The following is a 9,268-nucleotide window of genomic DNA, read 5'->3' as shown; positions in this document are numbered from 1 at the left end:
TTTATTTAATACCGGTTTTAAACAAAAGCAACACGCATACATGGAATGATGTTCTTGTATCGATTGCGGCTTGCATTTTCTTCTCTTTTTGCAACTTCGGTGGTGAAAAGAGCAACAGTAGACGTTTTTATCAGCTGTTAGAATAATATTTTAAGACAAACACAGTCCTGAAAAAAATTTTTCAACCTTCAACGGTTATCTAAAAGTTTCCATTAAAGGCCATCTACCAAGTGTTGGAAAAGGTGTAAAATAACTTAAATAAAATTTTAAATGTTTACTTTCATGTACATAACATAATAGCCAAACCTACAGCGAATTGCCGATTCCACTCAGCGTGGTTCGCTTGCACACTGGCAAGGTAATTCCCCTCGAGGCTGACAATAGGGATGCTTGTGACGTCATTTTGGGGTACGTGATTCAAATCGACACTCCCATAAGGGTTCTCCTCATCCTCACTTTCCTCGGCGTTGAGGCCGACATCTCTCGCTATAAAATAGAAAAATAAAAAAAATGTTTTGACTTTTATTCTGATGCGTTAGCAAGTGGAAAATAAATTGTGAAAATCCGATTAAAGTGGTTTGGACCAGAACTCATAAAAAGTTGAAAACCAATGCCTTAAGCATGTTATCACTTGTGTACACTTTGCACGAATCTGCAATGTAGCTTGATAATAAATTGCAAAAAAGGTCGAGTAGATCGACATTATCTTGATTTATTGAAATGTTTCGATAATGTATATTAACTGAAGATGATACCAGCTCGTATCGAAACGTCTTAACAATCAAGATGATGTCGATCTACTCGACTTTTTGGCTTTGCAATCTGTTATCCCTTTCATTGAAAAATTTTATGTTACCTCTGATGGGCGGTTGTAGACTGGATCGCTTCTTTCTTCTTGCAATAAACCCATGAAGAGCAGTTCTAAAACAAACAAAGATTTGTTCTTTATGTCTAATTTATAGGCCGTCAGTGTTTAGGATAAAGTTAGATAACTTGCGCTTCTGACAAAACATTCCACTGCCTGATTAAAATACTGTTAACACACTCGCTTCCAATTACAGAAATTTAAATATTCAGGTATTTTAAATATTTCTTTTTATTTCTTTATTTTAGTTGGTTTTAACAACAAATTGCAGTTTTAGTTTATATTTCATTATTCAAAATGGCCTGGCAATAGTAATACATGGAAGTTTTATTTAATAATTTTTCACCAGATGATAAGAAATTGTACGTGGACCTACTAGCGGACCACGTATCGGCTTGCGTCACTTCAATAATATTCACCTGTTATAGAATGCCAGTCCCAGTAAAATAATGACGATCAAAATCGAACTGTCCCTCCTACAATTGGTGCAGGATTGGTTGGCGGGGAGTGAATGGTAGGTGCTGTCGTTATAGTAGCAGGTGCTGCAATGAAAGGTGCGTTAGGGTAACTGAATAGATCTGAAATTAGGCGGAGTAAGCCTATTTCTCTTCTCTTGTATATCTCGTTAATTTAAATTTGAATTAACCTGTTGGTCTTCAAGCTAATACTAAAACGCAATACTTTATTTAAATCAATACAATGTATTTATTTAGCAAAACGTTCAAATGTAGCATCATACACGTTCTAATAATATACAATTAGTAATTTAAGTATGTAAACTATTACTATACAACAAAGACTAATCAAAAACCTACCCCTCACGCAAGTCCCAGTTACTGGCAACTTGGTTGCTTTGCATTTAGCGGTGACCGGCTGATATTTGACCTTGAGAGACTCTCTTTCGCTCAGCTTGACCTTGTACTCTAAAGAGGTCGCTGCAGACACTGATATTTCCGAAGCATTTTCGGTCGTTTTAGCGCCAGATCTTTCGAAAATCAGCTGTTTGAAACATTAATTTGGAAAGTTAAAAGAAAAGGCCATTTTCTAAATCTGCGTAATACGTATTTGATTTATTAAAATTAAGTACATTACAAAATAAATTTGTTGAAATTCAACTAAATTCTTTTCACTTTATATAAAACATTTTTGACAATATAATAAAAAATAATGATCCACTTCATTCAAAAAATATAGTTGTGATTAGACGTGCTTTATTAGGATGGGATATCAATACAGAACGTAAATAACAAACCTTGACGGACGAAACACTTGGCAATACACTTTCCGGAAGTTTTATTTTGACAACACATTGGTCTCCGTCAATAGAAATGCTTCCACTGACGCTTTGGAATATACTGGACGTTGATCCGTTGGTCGTGGAAAGTTCTGGAAGTTGCGAAATGCGGGGAAACAACTTCAGCTGAAAAAAGAACCAGGAAACACTAATCACTTCCTTGCGGAAATGTTCTATAATATTAAACTGTGTATTTCAAAAGTCCGGAGAAAAAGCGGTGCGGATTATATTCAATGCACTTCGATATCTATTTGAACGTTTAACTACCATTTGTAACGCTAAACAACTTAAGAGTTGACTTACCGCAACTCTGTAGTTTTGGTCAGAGGCCAAATTTCTTATAGTGGCTGTGTACACATTAGTGGAGGAATGTTGAGTGACATTCGTGTTGTTGTGGAAAGTAGTGGAGCCGATCTTCTGAGCAACAATGACATATGGAATACTTCCTTGGATCTTAGATTTATCTTTCCACTTCACATCAATGCTGTTTGGATGGCAGTTGCTTACCTCCAAAATCTCTATTACTGGAAATAACAATTATTTTTGGATTATAGTAAAGTGTCAGGAGGGCTCAGCTCATTTACTAATAAAAATAATTTTAACATAATCGAAAAATGTAGGTAACACAATGTTCTTCTAATTAGTTAATACAATGTTCTTCTAAAAGATTTTATTTTTGTTACCAAACAATAAACAAATCTACCAAAACAAGAACAGCAAAATTACCTGGAAAAACGCAAAGAAATTCGTGTGATTCGGAACAACTTGCTGCGTACGAGTTGCTTGCGTTAGCTTTTAAACATGAATTCGTTCCACCTAATTCATTCAAACATTGTTATATGCAAGCTTATTAATATCGCCTATTTTTTGAAAACGAGTAACTTGCCTTGCACCCACGTTCCACCTTTAAAAGAGGCGAGTAAAGTTAGTGTTTTAATATAGTCCGCATTAGGTAATTCCCCGCCGTGATCTAAACAGTACTTGCTGGCTGAACTGTAGTTAAGTAGTCGATTGCCGTAATTGTAGTATTGAACACCATGAAAAGAAATATCTGTGAATAACATAACAATTTAACTACTGATACATGTACGTATTTGTTTCATTCTAATTACCTCTGTTAATGATAACACTGTTATTCTTTGAAACGCCTACAGTGTTTTTTGCCCAACATTTGCAAGTTGCGTTGGGGCCAAATATAGTGGCTGCCTGTATATTGATTTGTGACGTCACTATGTGATTTGGAATGTGGTTGGTGACATAGGTGGGTGAGTTGACGCTTGTGACGTTTTGGTTGTTGATGCTCCAGTGAAATGTGGTCGACTGGTCGGCGGCAAACGTGCAATTCAATGACTGTGATTGGCTGAAATTTGCAGCAGGTGATGACGCGTTGAGGAATGTTGGACCAACTTAAATAAAGAATATGCAATTTACCGACAATAAAATTATCGGGAATTTTGCATTATATATATTTTAAATGTTTAAGAGGACGTTATTAATGCAAAAACGATTAAATCTAATTAAGAAAACTATAAACAACTTGCGAGGTAATGAAGTAATATGTATCTTAATTTGCCCTACGCCGACTTTCATTAATAATATTTTGGAGCAAGACCTTTGTTTCATATATCACATTGAAGCAGCTGTTTGATCAAGGCAATTTGGTTTGTCTATGGATTAAAAATGCTCCTTAACTCGGAGATTTTCACGTTATTAACCACCGAGGCCTTGGAAAAATGTATTGAACAGTATTTACTGTATTTTTTCTCTTGTGATTTGCAGTTATCCCATTTTCCTGTTTCGATAACTAGGTCTTTGTTAATTTTCTGCAATTATTTTTAATTCTGAATTTCAACTGTTTACACCAATTTTTTTCCAACTTAGCATTTTTATCGTTTTGTTTATCTTTTTGAAATGAAAAAAATATCAACTCAGTATGTCATGGGTGTTGCATTGACCTAAAAAAGTAACTATAATTATTGTGTTGCAGCACCACAAACAACAATATGTTGTTCTCAAAAGGGAGCCACTTGGCTCTCTTTGGGGAGAATTTTAAATTTGGGGGAGGAAATTTGTTCAAGGGAGGAATTGGGGAGGAAATGTTGGTAAAAATGGCTCACTTTTTATTGTTTGATGTTTAACACATATAACTAACTGCACAAAGTTTAAATGGGAACGTCTACTTACTGTAAGACTTAAAGTATATGTGAAGACAATATGCCGCTATAAGTGTTTTAAGCTACGTTATAATCAGGGGCGTAGCGTGGGGGTTTGTAGGAGTCTTGACACCCCTCTTTGAAATCTCACTAAACAAAGATCAAAAACCTAAAAGCCTGTCACCGACTCAAGTAATCTCAAGCAGGCCTGATGACGAATATATATTTTATTGGTAATACGAACAGACTTCTCAAAGACGTAGAGAAAACAGGCGTGTAAGCTACAACAATGTGCATTTTATACAGAATTAATTTATTCTTCTCGATTTTTTTTATGTGAACTCCTGTATAATATCATCCACGGAGTGGTTAACATCCCTGTGTGCATTCATTGTGTTAAGCCGGTGAAGCGCTCTTCGCCGCAGGTCGTTCAATTGAACGTTTTTATTAGCCTCAATATCGAAAATGCGCGCTCGGCCGTCGTAGTTGTAACAGGCAGAGTCATTGCACGCTTTATGCCAGGGGTTCCCAACCTTTTTTACGCCGTGACCCCATTTGAAAATTTTGAGAAATCAATGGTCCCCCTATTTTTTCAACCTTTTAAAAGAAACTTAATTTTAATTAAAATCTGTTTTTTTAAAGTAACCGGTAGTTAGAATAATAAAATTATATAAATACAACACAGATAACCTTTATCATACTTCCTTATTTTAGCAGGGGTAGCCACCCAGGTTGGGAACCCCTGCTTTATACAATCGGCGAAATCAAACTACAAATAACCAAATTTGCTGATAAGCATACTTAATTTTGCTGACAACGAAGTGTAACAGTTTGTGTTTGATACGTCACAGAGACTGTTCTGACACCACAATTCAATAGTTTTTTGAGGCACAATTCAAACCACGTGACATTCGGGCGTGAATGAGTCAACGAGGTGTTTCCTTTTTCTAGCGTCGAACAGACAATTTTAAACATCCGTAAGCTTCTAATAATCGCCGTATTCAGCCTCTAATCTAGACTCGAGAATGCACGAAACGTAAAATTTATTGCCCGTACCCGCTAGGGGTGTTCATACCATACCCCGAGACCCCCTAGGTTATTTTGGTTGCTGATCATCACTGGCGTATTCAGGGGGGTCGGACCCCCCTTTTGTAAGTGCTATCATGGTTTGGTGTTTGTTTTTGTCAGGGTTTACAAACTGTCCGAAGCGGCTATGTTTTTAATGTAATGAGGTCACGCGTCTTAAGCTAATGCAAAACCAAAGTAAAACGCAAAACGTTGATTTTCGTCTTTTGTTTGGTCGACCGTAAACGCAGGATATTTTTTCTCTTTCGGTGTTCGTTCAGGTTGAATTAGCTAAAAAAAATCTTGCTAAAAATGTCGATTTGGGAATGGTCCTCGCTGTTCGCTGTCTGCGCTAATATCCGATATTGGTGTAACAACTGCATTTTTTTAACTGAAGCAGTTTCCTAAAAGGTGAACTGTGACTGTCCTGAGAGTTTCAAAGTCGACATTTTTATGTTATGATAGTTACTGCAAATTTTTTTTCTGTAAGCACATTCCAAGACCACGTCTTTAGTGTACAATTGGCACGACTTATTTTTCCTTAACAGCAGCTTGTATTTTGCTTTACTTGGCACACAGCTCGGCGCAGATGTTACGCTGATTGTCGCATAGTAACACACCGGAAAAACGATCTTCGTTTAGTTTTGCAGGTGTAATTTAGCGTAGTCCCGTGTATGAAACGTAGGACACTGCTCTGCTGATATTCTTATTATGATTCTTTCAAAATCATTCACCCATATTTCACGGTCTTCGTTTAGTTTTTCACCTGAAGTTAATGATTGCACACTAAGCGGTTTCGCAGCTGGCGCCTATAGCAGGAGTGTCAACGACGCACGTGTTCGCTTTCGCTAGACGTTAATTGTTTCCGGTTAGTTTTTTATGACGTCATTTAAATCACTATTTTATGACGTCATTATTCATTACTGTCAGACGGAAAATAGGAGAATTCCCCAAGTTGAAATTTCAGGACACATGGTTACGCTACACGCGTAGTCATAATAGAGTCTGTTTGGTTATCAATATCTATAGACAATATCTATTGTTTTGTCACAGTAAGTAAAATTCGCTAGCACCAAGTGTCTGTTTTATACTGTTTGTTTGTTTAAGCATGGTTAAAAGTACATAAAAGTAAAGTAAGTCAAGGGTGAAACATAAGGTTGCCCAGCTTCAACTTCTTGTAGCTGCCGCTACTTGTATAATTTGAGAAAAAAATACTGCTAGCTAATCTTTTAAAGTTACAACTGGCCAGTGCCGATTCACATTTCTGTTAAAATCACATCCTGGTTACCTGGACAATGTTTTTTTTTTGGTAGGCTAATCCTTCTAATCATGTAATACTTACTGCAGATAAGTTTGAGTTGAATATTTGGTGGACTTAGTCATGGGAGTGCTAGAGCGATAGTTCAGTGTAGGTCCAGTATATATTTTAATTCTGCAAAATGCCAAAGCAAATGCTCGAAAGTGACTTTTACTAATTTACTCATTTAAACAACTAAATGTGGTTGGATCCACAAGTTTGGGCTAAGTACGCCAAATTAACAGTTGAAGAGCAACAAAACACTTCTTCCATTTCCGACTACATATTTATTTGAATGTGGGTTTAGTGCCATTACAGATATTTTGACCAAAAAAGAGAAACACTTGACATTGGAAAACGCAGAGATCTTCTGGCAAAACTTACATGCTTTTCTCCGTAATTTTCATTGTTTTTTTTAAACATGAAGATCATGGTTCACGGTAACGACGAATAACACTTTGTAAATACGTTATGTAAATTTCGATTGGTAAATTTGTTCTTTGCATTTTTGTATTATTTTTTAATTGTAGCCTACCCTTCTTTTGTAATGTTCACTGTTATCTCTGAGAAAAAAACGCACCTTGCAAATCATATATACTGCTAGATTTTGGCAATATTTCTTTTCGTGCCTTTTTGGGGAGGAATTAACTGTGTTTGAGTCTTTAAGGGAGGAATATGAAAAAAACTTTGAAAACCACTGAATCAGTGTATTTCTAACAGGTCAAAATTTTGTCAAAATAAATATTATTTAGGTTAAAATTTAAATTTTTCATGTCAAAATTTTTTTTTAGGTCAAAAATATTCGCCCTAGTTATGAAACTTTATGATGATTCTAAGCCAATGTTATAAAATTCGAACCCGCGCCCTCAGCTATATTGTTTTATTCGCACTACAACTGATGAGCTATACCTAATAGCTCAATGGTGAAGCAGGGAAGAGGGCCGTTCATAGCAGGGGTGGGCAATTATATTTAACCGCGTCCGCATGAGAAACTTAAAATGCTGTGGCGGGCCAGGTCAAAAATAAGATCTCAAATACACGCAATATGACGTCATACTCTCACGGGATAAAACAAATAAGTAAACGAACTTGTTATTACGTTTGTAGTTGTGCTAAAATTCTCAATTTAAGTCTAATTTAATAAAGGGGTCGCGTGAAGCGCGAAATAATTGCGACTTTATTTGTTTTAAAATGTCAACTTTCATTTATTTTAGATTTATAGGGGGACGTGACGCATTGAGCACAGATAAAAATATAGACTACATATCTTGTTGATATATTGGCATTTATCAAGTTGTAGGACGCATTGAACCAAAAGTTAAGATTAAAATACGTAAAAATTTCTCACAAAAAACTTACAATTTTGTTTTGCTTTTTGAGGCTTTAAGTTACCGATGTGTTTCTTGCGGTAAAACGGTATAAATCGGGTTCATTAACTTAGGTTGACAACATGTAAATCGGTATGTTTCCGAGTTTAGAAAATCTATTACAGTGTGTGTGTGTTATACAGACTGAGTGCTTAAATAAAGTGTCTGCCGCAACAAGTTTCTATCGAATACCAGGGCTTTCCTTCCCAGCTAGGCATCACGACCCATTGCGGTACAGCGGATCGCAAGTTCGCCTTCACAAATTTCACAACTGATCTATAGCCTGTAGGCTATTTGCATTTTTTCTTTCCATCCATGTACCATTTTTTAACTACCTATTAGGTTAGGCCTTAGATATTGTAAGCATGGCATAAATTTCACTTCAGAGTTTTACTAACTGCGCTTTTGTACTTAACAAAATTCTTCTAAAGCGCGCTAAACCCAGCAAAATAAAACAAACAAAATTGCTCAGGGCGCGGTTTGTTTTACATTTGCGCAGTTGAAATTGGAAAAACAACACATTTTGCTTAGTGCACAATGAAGACAACATTTTGGTGGACCGGAAAATATTTATCGCGAGTTGGTGCCGTTAAAAAATACTGGATAAAATGTAATTTAACTTTCCCACACTACTCTGGCCACAAAGAAAGAACTTAAATAAATTGCTATTTATGAGATAACACAAAACGGGAAGTCAAGTATCCACGTGCGAAGCGCTACACATGTTGTATTTCAAAAGCTGAATAAAAATTAAAATAGGTAATTTTGATTGCTTACGAGCCCCACTGAAAAGTATTTAAATATGTGTTTTACAGCGTAGCTCATAAAGAAAAAAAACGAACAATCTTGCGCTTTGTGGAGCATCGTTTTACGTCGTAACATATTCTTTGCGCCACAAATATCAAAAATGCGGTTTTAGGTTTTCTTAAAATAAAATATTGTAAAATGCCTTGCTACATAAATCATCTACTTGTTCTTCACACCTAGAATGTCAAAACTATGTCAAGCCAAACAGCACATATGTATAGTTATAGTAATAACATGATATTATATTAACTGCTGCTACCAAGCACAATATTAATCAAAAACTATAATTGTTAACCGACGTTCGGCAACTTCTTCAAACCACCTTCTTCAGGGTGAATGATGTTGAACGCTCGTATAGTATAAATAATTATAATTAACAATTAAAATTATTTTTGTGTAACATTATTTATGTTAATGTAA

The sequence above is a fragment of the Ascidiella aspersa genome, chromosome 8 (assembly GCF_963924565.1).
Source record: "Ascidiella aspersa chromosome 8, kaAscAspe10.2, whole genome shotgun sequence".
Classification (NCBI taxonomy): Eukaryota; Metazoa; Chordata; class Ascidiacea; order Phlebobranchia; family Ascidiidae; genus Ascidiella; species Ascidiella aspersa.
This window is presented reverse-complemented; position numbering follows the sequence as displayed.